Raw genomic sequence first — 12,564 nt, 5'->3', positions numbered from 1 at the left:
TTTTGCTCGGCACATTGGTTAAATAAAGCCACGAGTTCCAGAATCAAATTAGAAGAGAATGTTTTTTATTGAATTGAGCCATAAGGCAATTGTGGCCCGGGGTCTGATTGGGTTTGAGGGACTTACTCTCTAGCCAGACCTCCTCAGGGAGGATTGGACCCTCCAATGATTTCATTGGGCATCTGTAAGGGTGGACAGCTGTATTCTGTCTAGGAAGTCCTCTTTGTCTGCCGTGTGGGGGGGGAGGGGTTCCTCTATAGAGGTTTTCATAGAAAGTACAGATTTCCTTAATTTTGTCTTCGTCCTCTACTATCCAGACCGAGAGGCTGAAATCATCTCCCATGTATATTCTTTTTCCCCTTTGCCTCTCAAAAGTCGGACTATGGGAATACCCACTTCGTCTCCTGTTACGTACTCTTGGTTCCTGAGGTGGAGTAGGGAGAGTTCCTGTTTGCTAGTATAATGCTGCCCAATTGCCCTCTGGCCGCTGCTAGCGCCCGAGTAGTTTGGCGGGATCGCAACTGAAGCAGTGTTTGTTTCAGCTCTTGAATTTTTTTCCAAGTTTCTGTACTTCTAGTTAGGGATGCCACTTACAATCCACGGAAATTGCTATTATATTGCCCCGATAACTGCTTCAAATGGATCCCATACCCTAGGGATGGGGATCTATCCTCCCTCATTGTGTTTAAAATATTTATCAATCTGGGCAACTATTTCATGTTTAGTGAGCAGATCTCTAAGTAGCCTGCTTTTGAACAGATTAGCTTTATGTCTGAGTACAGGATCCTCTTCATGCCTACTGACTGTGTGTGCCATTGTAGAGGAGAAAAGTGACCTACCAATCCCAACCTAAAATGCAAAACAACTCCCCTTTTCAGACCAAGACATCTTAGCTCATTAGAACAGTATTCAAAATAGAAATATGTATCAACTCAACTATTGCTTGCTTAGGTATGCCAGCCATGAACAAAAACACTCTCAATCCAGACCATAAGGACGCACCTCTCCTCAAACTATTTGTGATCATGGCCCATCTACAGCAACACATTTACCTACAGACAAAGAAAAGGTAAAATGATTTGATATATCAGACTCCTCATGTGCCTCAGAATGGTAATTGAAAGAATGCATATGCCCATACACATCTTGGGGACATGTCTCTGTTACACAAGCAGTGCCAATAATATAGCGTTAAATCACTGTGCACTGATCAACAGTGGAATCGTACTTAGAACAAACAACATACATATCAACAAAATAGCAAAGCACCACCAAACGTGCTACGGGTTCATGCCCCTTAACAATAAGCTTCTCTTCTAGCAGCTCTCTCTTCTAGCTGTATCCTGTGCACTTTTGCCTGATGTATATTATACAGTCTTGAATGTTTTTTCTTTTTCTTTTTCTTTTGACAAGAACCACTCCAGATCACAAGACTTGATGAATAAAATAACAGCCATTTTGTGATGCAAAAATATCATGATGCAGAAATATCGTTGACAAGAATATTGTTTCTTAATGTAAGCAATATTGTTAATTAATTTAAAGTGTTTTTGTTTGTATGTTAATTTTATATATGTTTTGTATATTTGTTATTCTTTTTTTAAATATAGTATATCATTTTAAGTGATTTCAAATTTGTCATTTAATTGTTAACAGTAACATATAGGGGTCGATTCCGTAAAATCCCCTACGAATTGCCGTACAGAGCATTTTTCCCATACGGATAGTACACCTTCAACGTCCACGTACGTACGATGAAGTACGATCTGAACCCAAATCAGATCTCCGTACGAATCGTACGAAAGACCATGCGACTTAAACATACGTACAAATCGCATTCGGAACACGCAGTACGCGACGTCCGTACGGATTGAAGCAGCTTTTCACGAACCAGCAAGTACAATTCGTTACGACAACACTCCGTACAACTCTTTTTCTACAGGAGTTTAAAACATCCGTAAAAGCATATTTAGACTCAAACCACGTGCAAAACTGACCCCCCCCAGGTATGCGAGTGCACCCCATGATTGCAGGGGTACGGTGCGTAGGGGTACGGTGCATCGGGGTACGGTGCATGGGTGTACAGTGCATGGGTGTACGGTGCTTAGGGGTATGATGCATCAGGGTACGGTGCGTAGGGGTACAGAGCATAGGGATATGGTGCGTACCCCCATGATTGCAGGGGTACGGTGCGTATGTGATTGTGTGGCTCTCCATACGAATTGCTCATACAACGTTTTCTGTACGAATCGCGTTCTCGTTCCCTGGTCCGGATCGTACTTGTCGGGTCGTACAGCAAGTTTACGATTCGTACGGTTCACCATGAGGGACCCTTTCGTACGGATTCTCCCTTGCTTTTCGTACGGATTCTTTTCCTTTGGATCGTACTACGTGATTCGGACAGATTTGTACGATTCGTATAAAAACGGCTACGAATACGATTCGTCGTACGGATTAGTTTCCTGAATCGGAATCGACCCCTTAGTGTCGTCGCAGTTTGTTGGGATAGGGTAGGAAGTTAATTAAGTAATAATTAATTATTAATTAATTAATACTTTTAAAGTAAGTTTGTGATTGATATTTATTATGTATTTTAGTAAATATTGATTTATTATGCCTATATTTTAGCTGTGGGTTGATACGTTTGTAGGGGTATAGGGTGGGTTGTTAGACAATAATTAATCAACAATTTATAATTTATTATGACTTATTTAATTGATTAGAAATCATACAAATTGTGTACTAATCATATTTTATAGCTATATTTTAGGGGCGGGCTGCTGAGTGTGTAGGGGTACATGGTGAGAAGTTAGTTAAATAATAATTAAAAGTAGTTATTATTAATGTATAATTAAATATTTAATTGATTAATAATTATGTAAATTGTGTAATATTTATATATTTTATTTATATTTTAGGTGTGGGTTGCTGGGTTCGTAGGGTGGGAAGTTAATTAAGGTTTAATTAAATAACCATTTACTATTAATTGTTCATTAATTATGTACCTGTTGATCAATTATGTAAATTGTATTATACTTATTTATTTTCATTATATTTTAGGTGTGGGTTGCTAGGTTTGTAGAGGTATATGGTAGAAAGTAAATTACTTGATAATTAAATAAGCATTTTTTGTTACTTGAAAATGAATTATTACATTGTTTATAAATTAGATAATTGTTATTTTTTATTTTTATTAAAAAAGTATGCTAAGTAATAATGATTATATTTAGAGGTTTGTTTTTTATTTAACTTAATAGGATTATTCATGTATGTATTGTGTTTGAAGTGAAGTAGTTAACCTAGTGTTTCTTAGACTGGAGTGGGAATACCCCTCCAAAGTCCAACACTTTCCGTACTGTAGCACTGACTGGACTGTTAATAGTAAATTTTACCCCTCTGAAGCCCAATGTTTCGTTGCACAGACTAGAGTGGGAAATTTAAACCTTACCCTTCCAAAGTGCAATGCTTTCCCTACTATTGCACAGGCTGGAGTGGGAATAGTGAATGTAACTCCTGCACAGTCCAATGCGTTCCCTACTGTTACACAGACTAGAGTGGGTATAGTAAATGTAATGGATCCGAAGTCCCATGGTTTCCCAGCTGTTGCGCAGGGGATATTAAGACTTAACTGAAAAATCAAAAAATCCATTTCCCCATAGGCATCAATTTTTATTAACTTGATAATCTCTGAAAAGAGAGAAGGACATTTGCCAATCTGAACAAATTAGAGCCTTTAAGACATTATGACATCTCAAATCTCAGGATTCATTTCCTGCATATAATAACTAAATTCTACATATGCCTTGGACAACAGTATTAAGGAGTCCACACAAAATTGCTCAAATCGCATATTTCTCACATATATCATATTACCATATTTGAAAATTAAAATATAGTAACTTGGGAAAATTCAGATATAACCATAATCCTAAATGTAGCTTTGCCAAAGCGAGACTACATAAACCACACCATCCCAAAGGAAGTCCACAAATACAAGCCCATCCCTTTCAAAACAACAAGCCATCCATCAATAGCTCCGCATATATCATATCCTCATCAGCGCAAATAACAAAGTGAGCGGAAAAAATAAATAAATATACCCGCTAATAGATTTCTTCCTCATTGTGACTGGTACTATAACACCACGCTCATTCAACCGTGCCCAGATATCGAGGATTATGGCTTGCGGTCTGCATCCTCAGATCACGGCATGCGTGCTATGTCCTCCACCTACTTTCGCATCAGTATTAGGTGTCACATGATGCAATAGCCTAGCACTGCCGCCATATTGGAGTGTTGAAACCAAATAATAACAACATTGACATATGTGGGTAGGTACCCACATACAGAATTAAGGCTAAGTACCCACTTACAGAATTCTCTCATCCCGTGATCAGTGTTTATAACATTATACTTCCTCACCTCAAGTCAGTTTGTCTTGTGTCTTCCGCCCACTTTCACCTCAACACTAAGGGGCCCATTAGTATGTTGGGTGGATCGCCACCGCCTGCATGGCGGTGGCGATCCACCCGACATAATCCCCCACCCGCATGTAAATTACCTCTCCACATTACCATGGGGGGGGGGACATCGGCGGACGGTTTTCCGCCCGGTCGAAGAGTCGACCAGGCGGAAAAGCTGTTAATATGGGGGCAGTATCTGGTAGACACCGCCATCCATATTAGCATACATGCCGGGACATGCTGCCACGGAAAGGCATGCGGTTCTCAGCATTGGGGGCCTGTAACGGGCCCCCAGGGATCCTGGGGGTGGGGGGTGCACACAGGGGGTACCTATGGTACCCCCTGTATTTGACATTACAACGTGGCAGGCATCACGCGGTGCCTGTCACGTTGTACTGTCAAATGCACAACTTGCATTTCTGGCATTGCGGCGGGTGGTGCTTTCAGCACTACCCGCGGAATGTTAGAAATGGGGGGTTGGTCCCCGCCAGTGTGGCGGGCGCATCCAAATGGGATGTGCAGGACCACCGCATGCATTGCTGGCGATCCCATTTCCCAGGGGTGTGGCGGGTGGAGGAAGTCTGCCCGCCATGCTAATGACCCCCTTAATATCACATGGTACAGAAGCCATATATGGATATATATGATTCCTTCACAACACTACTCGGGTGGTAAGAGTAACCATTTTATGTATGCATGTATTGAGAGACAAGGAATTGGGTGTGACTTACGATAAGAAATAAAACTTGGGGGTCAAGATAGTTACACAGCCTTAATTCTTTCTCATTCTATGGATATTTATTGTTTATGATGGGTGAAGGTATCTGTGTTTCTTTCCTATCACATGACCTTATTCTAGTATTAATTTTGGATATATTTGACATATACTTCTTAGGAATCATAACATATATGTGTGGAGTAGTTAAATAGTATAGATAAATGATCTTTGTTGTTCTTGTTTGTGCCATAATCAAATGTCAAAAACTGAGAGAATTCCAAAGTTAAGAATATAAGAGATATGTTGGTGAGATATTTGAAGCATAAGATGAGCAACTGTGAGCAAAATACTTTCTGTTGACGGATGTCAAACAATGCAACAGATAAATGACTATGAATTAACTGAAAAGAATACAACGGAGTAGAGAAAATATGTTCAAACTATGTTGACGTGTAAAGAAGAAGTGAAACAGGGAAGCGGTCAGGGGATCACATGCATCAATGAAGTGGGTTTTTAAAAGTAAATAAATATAGTCTTGTAGCCCACTGTACTTGCTGTTAAAGGTCCTTAACCTGATGTTATAAGCAGATGAACAATAAGGCTATAAGACCATTCCACCTACTTGGGATAGAATGCTCTAAATTAACAAGCATTTGCAATGCAATAGGTCTCACATTAGGAAAGTTTGAGGTATTGGTATTGTAAATTATACTTTTTTTATTTATGTTTTGTTTTTGAAAATAGCAAAATAAATAGCTTTGTCATTTACAATGCCAATAGTCATAACTTTCGCAAATGTGACACCTATAGCATTTGTAATGCAATATGTATTGTATTTACGTGACTTACATGTATTGATATTACAAATTACAATGGCTTGTAATTTTTTAAAATAATTAATACTTAAATAAAAGTTATTGTAATTTATATATTTATAATTTATATATAGCTTAAACTTTTGTAAATAACTGTTGTGAAGATTATGTTCAGTGTATTTTATTGTGACGAAAATCCAAGAACAGAAGTGAAATATTAACATCTTTTTGTTACATTTGTGATAAAGCTTGAAACATTGAGAGAACATATTTGAACCAGTTGTTGTTGAATGGTTGCACAGATTGATACTGTGGTGGCGCTGAGTGATGTTGTGGTGGTGAACAAGTGATGTAGTGGCGTTTAGTGATGCTGTGGTAGCGCATAGTGATGTTGTGGTGCCCCTGAGTAATGTTGTGGGGGTGCTGAGTGATGCTGTATGCTATGCTAGGTTTCGTTTTGCTATCCTATGTTTTGTTTTGCTATGCTATGTTTTGCTATCCTATGCTTTGATTTGCTATGATATGTGTTGTTATGCTATGCTTTGTTATGCTATGCTATGTTTTGTTATGCTATGCTATGTTTTGTTATGCTATACTATGTTTTGTCGTGTTTTGCTATGCTATGCTTTGTTATGCTATGCTATGTTTTGTTATGCTATGCTGTTTTTTTGTGTTGTATTATGCTATGCTTTGTTTCGCTATGCTATGTTTTGTTGTGCTATGTTTTGCTATGCTATGCTATGCTTTGTTATGAGGGGGTGTGAGGGTGTGTGAGGGTGAGTGAGGGTGTGTGAGGGTGAGAGGGCGTGAGAGTGTGTGAGGGTGAGGGGGTGTGAGCGTGAGGGTCTGAGAGGGGGTGTGAGGGTGTGTGAGGGTGAAGGGGAGTGAGGGTGTATGAGGGTGTGTGAGGGTGAGGGGGTGACGGTGAGGGGGTGTGAGGGTGAGTGAGGGTGAGGGGGTGTGAGGGTAAATGGTGTGTGAGGGTGAGGGGGTGTGAGGGTGACGGGTGTGAGGGGGTGAGGGTGAGGGGATGTGAAGGTGAGGGGGTGTGTGAGGGTGAGGGGGTGTGATGTTTTGTTTATTTGAGAGTGAGGGTGTGTGAGCGTGAGGATGGGGGTGAGAGGGTGTGTGAAGGTGAGAGGGTGTGTGAGGGTGAGAGGGTGTGTGAGGGTGAGAGGGTGGGTGAGGATGAGTGAGGGGGTGTGTGAGGGTGAGGGGGTGTGAGGGTGAAGAGGTGGGAGGGTGAGGGGTGTGAGTGTGTGAGGGAGTGTGAGGGGGTGTGACGGTGAGGGGGGTGAGGGTGTGTGTGAGGGTGTGAGGGTGAGGGAGTGTGGGAGTGAGGGGGTGTGGGGGTGTGAGAGGGTGAGGGGGTGTGAGGGTGAGCGGGTGTGAGGGTGAGGGGGTGAGGGTGAGGTGCATGCTTGTGCTGTTTTTCATCTGGGATTAAACCTCTCTGCATTCAGATGCTGTCTGTAAGCCTGCTTTCAGTCTTGCCTAACAGGAGGGGCCTTGCCGTGTCTGAAGGTGACAATGGTCATTCTTGAACCCTCAGGAACCCTGTGGGTTCCGCGTCAACATAATTCAGCACTCGGAACTTTCACCTCACAGACCCCACGCCAAAACTGCGGTAAATCTACAGCTAAAACTCCACCGCCCAGACAGCGTTTGTAGAGAGCATGCTAGTTCCTTCACTGTTCACAGCACTGAACGCTCTTTCCTACTAGTCCTTTTCCCAAGCCCTTCTTTTACTCCCCTCCCTACTATACATCATACCCCCTCCCCCTGCCCCATTGCCTGGTGTGACTAAAACCCAGAAAATGTCAGGTTAATCCTGCCGTTTGGCGACACAGCCCTCGGGCAGTAACTTAACGATGAACTGTCGCGGTTGGTCACCGCACAAACATTAATGAGGCGTAGCACTAAGCTGACCGCCCATTAGTTCATTTTATTAATTTTCGGAGGCAGCCAACCCGGTAATGGCGCAGTTGTTCTTTTCAGCCTCCGTGAGTTCTCGGCCACAAGATAGAAACCATAGCCGACTAAGCAATAAGTGCCCTGCCAGCGCTAGCATGAAAATAAAATATGTTCCCCTCTTAGACAATGTTTATGGCCATTTTGAGTAAATGGGTTGTCTGTCTGTCGCGCAACTATGTTTTTTGATGTGAGAAAATCCTGAAAACTCACAGGCCAGCTTGGCACATTATAATACATCCATGGAGATAGCAAGGTCGCTTGAAGGCTGGCTTGGTTTGAAGCGCTGCACAGGTCGAAACAAAACTTAAATATCAACAAGAAGGCGTGCATATGTTAAGAGCGAGGCCTGGAACGCAGACGAGAGAGGCGGGCTCTGCTTTGATAGGCAGGAAAGTTCCTTGGAGCCTGCGAGGGTCCGGGAGATGCCCCGCCTCTGTGCCAGGCTCGCGGTGACGTAGCTCGTCCGGAGCGCGGCACCTTGAAGGCAGAGGGGTGTGGGTAGTGGAGAGCCCAGAAGAAAGCAGGGATTCCGGGAGTGCTGGGGTTCCCGGGAGAGAGCAGGCAAGGCATAACGGTGCAAGCGAGGAAGGTCCTCCAACTCCCAGAACATCCCATGGACAGGGTCGCGACGTTCCAGGAAAAGGGAAGGAGCATTCCAAATAAGGAGGAGAGGAGAGAAATCCGGTGATGCGACGGAGTGATGGAGCCTAAGCAGCGCAGCGAGAAAAGAGCCCAGTGAGTGGGGGGGAGTGGGGGGTGTGTGCGCGTGCTTGGGTGCAGCTGTACGTGCGTGTAATCGTGATGAAATCGCTGACGGCACTGCGCGTGCCCATCCGCTGTCCCACATTCCCAGCAAGTGGATAACAATAGGTCTTTTTGCTGGACAGCAGCACTTCGCGCTGCTTACACCAGCTTGACCTAAAAAGGGAGAAACAGGAAGACAAACATTGGAATGTTGGAGCAGAAGGCTTATACCAGTCATTCTAGTCCTAAGCCAGTAACAGGAGAGAAAGCATCAAATGCTTGGTAGGAGGATCAGTAGAAATGAAAGAAGCAACAGAGAATCCAAAATGGCTGGGCAAAATGCCCATGATCACCAGAGTTACCTCAGATCTCGTATTTCCGATAGGGTCGGTGACACTTGTTATTGAACCCATCAGTATTAGAAAGTCACTCGTAATGAGGGTCAAGTTGTCTCCACATCAGGTAGAACCGCAAGGTGGATTCAGAAAGTGAGTACAAAAATGGGAAACCGACAAAATTAATCTCCAAACTGGTGTTTTGAAGATTTAAGTTTGTGATAAGCAAGAATGCATGGAAGTTTAAAAGGTTATGTTTACGTCACAGCTTTTCAAAATGTCAGAGGAATGGGTGAAATTCTCAGAACAAATTTAAAGTATGGGGAGTTCTGTTAAAGGTCTGTGCGATTATTTAAGAAGATAGAAAACACAAAACAAAGTAAAAGGTGACTGATTCAGACAGAGAACCTAAAATATCCAAATAAGGAATGAAGGAAGATTTAGGGGGTTATTACAAGTATGGCGGTCCAGGGAATGTTGTACTCATAGCGGTGGTCCGACCACCGTCACTCCTGTGAGTCCACCTACCGTATTACATGTGTGGAGTTCACACCACCATAGGACCGCCACCTCTACTGGGATCCTGGATTCTGCTGTGGTGACGTTGTGGAAAGGGGCAGGAATATGCTGGCGGTGCCTATTCTGAGCATATTCCGAGATGCATTTCCACCGCACATTTCATGGTGGTGAGCATGCCATGAAAAGAGTGGTGAACATGCATGTAAGGGAGCCCTAAGTGGGCCTTCAAGCAAATTTGCCCATGAAGGTGTATGGTGGGGGAATATGTTGTGCCCCCTATATTTGCACCTTTGTTCCTGCACTTTGTAGCATGCACGACATGGTGCATGCCGCACCGTGCAGTAACATGCAGTAGGCGCTGTTACTGCGTCAGTCTGGTTTTTCGGTTCTCCTATGAGCCTAACAGACCACACCTGTGACATCGATGCCGCACTGCCCTTTCACCCTGGATTCAACTTGGAATCCAGCAGGCGGGTGCACCTCAGGTTTGGCGGTTCTCCTGGGAGCGCAGTGGTGGCAGTCCTACAGGAAGACCACCAAACTCGTAATTGGCCCTTTAGTGATGGCCATAGGTTCATGGCAAGTATCAGGAAGTACTTTGTTGACCAGAAAATTCTAAACAAGCACAAATAAGTAAAAAGTCACAGGTTATCAAACATATGGTTCTCCAGTGGCACGGCTAGTTGTTGCCTCAGTTCTGGTACAGTCAACATCACCACCCTGTGTTTTCAATCTTGTGTTTATACTATTGGAGTATACATTAAAACAGATACTATTCCATCCAGTGAGACTACTTCGCTTCATTATTCATAACGTTCCATGTTCTACAAGATTGTGTCCTCTATTCTCATCTAGACCACTCCTTTGGCAGCTCCACATTCATATTGGTGTTTTAGTGCACTTGTCTATCAACAATTTTGTGAACAACTCTCTCCTTTTCCAAATGGGCAAAGAGGTCAAAGAATAGAGCAGACTGCCTACTTTGGCACTTAGCAAGCCTATGCTTGCTGGTCCTCATGTGCCTCTTCCCCTGCCACCTTACAGTTTGTTACCATGCAGCTTCTATTGATAACAAAATAAACTATTTGTTGTTCTAAATATAATGGTTAACATATGTCTACCCGGACTACATTGTGAATGTACCTCCCCAATTAAGTCTTCTGAAGTTGACTGTTGAATAAAAGGCTAACCTACCTCACACCAGAACTCTACAATGCTGATGTAGCCCCCCCACCATTCAGTGGTAGTCTTGACTATGTACTACTATTTTTCCCGTTGTCCTGAATACCACTACAAAGGCCTTTTTGAAGAATCAAAAGCAATCCAGTAGTCAAAGGATGAAAGCATCATACTGCATCCTGGTGAAAGCTAGAATGAAGTACTATTCTTCAGATTTGAGGATAGAACCACCTAGACCTTGTCCCCATCTCCTTGCACGCAAAGAAAACAAATACCCCAATACATCCTAGATTCGACCTCTATTTTAAAGATCACAATTTCCACATGCATTAATATGGGAAACTGACAATTCTGAGTTGAAGCCTGTGAACCAACGTGCAAGTCCCCTATCCAAAAAAGAAGCAGGCCAGTTCTCTCATCTCGCAGGAAAATTCTTAAAACCCACGTCTTCTCTTATCCTTGTGACCATTAGAACTTGTGATCCAGATGACTGAGCTCGTAAAATGGATCCCCTAGCCTGGAGAGTGTACATTGCATTTTTAATGGGTTTCAAATGACAATTAATTATGTCTTAATGTATGTGTGGATTAATACGTAATTATACATCTATGTGCACAAAGATGTATAATTATCAATGATTATAGTGATGTTTTCTTTAAAGCATGGGTACTCACAAACATTTTCCCAGGGTCCACAAATTTGGTCTGTGAAGTGACCATATGCCACATTGATACCAGCAAAGTAGCGGATGGGGTTTGTGGTAAGGTGGGTGTAATGGAAGATAAGCGTATACATCCAGTGTCTGAATTGCACAATGTGAAAACAAAACTAGGGATTATTTCCGGCTTCTTAGCTTAACCAAACTGTGTGAACCTAGGCAATTATTATATTTCATTTTCCCTCCTTTATCTTCTTTGACACATAAGGACCGCTAAATCCAGGACTTCAGGATGTGTGCTGTTCAAAGACTTCCCCAGCGTTTGATTTATTAAACTATACGTTGTACCTGTATATTAGAAACCTCAGCCCCCAAAAGGTGCACATGACAACTGACTTGCCTCTTCGTACACTATTGACATTGTTATCAGGGTGTAGGGAAGAATACATGTTTCTCAATGCATGTTTGAAAACTATCACTTTGGAAAAAAAACTTCTCAATGCACCGATAATCTGATGTACTAAGGTGAACAGTTCTGCGTGTTAATGAATTATTACCAGAGTTTATCATAACTTTTACTGCAAAATGTTTTTATAAGTGATGGTGTTCCTAAAGTTAAGTGGTATAGGACACCCTAGTTACTTCCTTTCTTTAATTTTATATTAACTTTTAAATACGTGCTTGCTGGTTTATTTGACATATTTTTTTATGTGAGTGCTGAGTCACATAAAAATTAGCCCAGCGTTACTCTTGACTAGGGGGCCGCATGTAAATGTCAGGAGAGCCGCATGTGGCCCACGGGAGTATCACTGCTCTAAAGCCTTGTATAATTTTTAAGTGTACCTGGATAGTGGACACCAGGTGAATGAGTTTACATCAACGGGAAGTATGTCTTTTATTGTAGGTGTTTGCCACTTGTAGGTGTTTGTCGCTTGTGATGTGTTGTGCTCCATTTTGAATACACACATCCTCATGAGTTTTCTGATTTGGAAATGAGCTTAATATGATTTGATTGATATTTCATATATTTAAGCTTCTCAATTAAAATAATGTCATTAGATTGTTTTTAATTATTTTTTTGTTATAAAATGTATTATATGATTAACTGCCTTTTCTAGATTACATTTAAGCTAGGCATGACAAAATTAACAGTCAATTG

General features: G+C 42.2%; 1 protein-coding gene across 1 annotated transcript in view; it reads right to left on the bottom strand.

The window, feature by feature from the left end:
- LOC147703006 (serine/threonine-protein kinase 32A-like) overlaps positions 1-12,564 on the bottom strand; it is a 717,281-nt gene that overhangs the window by 680,657 nt on the left and 24,060 nt on the right. The window lies entirely within an intron of this gene.

The sequence above is a fragment of the Lissotriton vulgaris genome, chromosome 7, assembly GCF_964263255.1.
Source record: "Lissotriton vulgaris chromosome 7, aLisVul1.2, whole genome shotgun sequence".
In the NCBI taxonomy this organism is placed as follows: domain Eukaryota; kingdom Metazoa; phylum Chordata; class Amphibia; order Caudata; family Salamandridae; genus Lissotriton; species Lissotriton vulgaris.
This window is presented reverse-complemented; position numbering and strand designations above follow the sequence as displayed.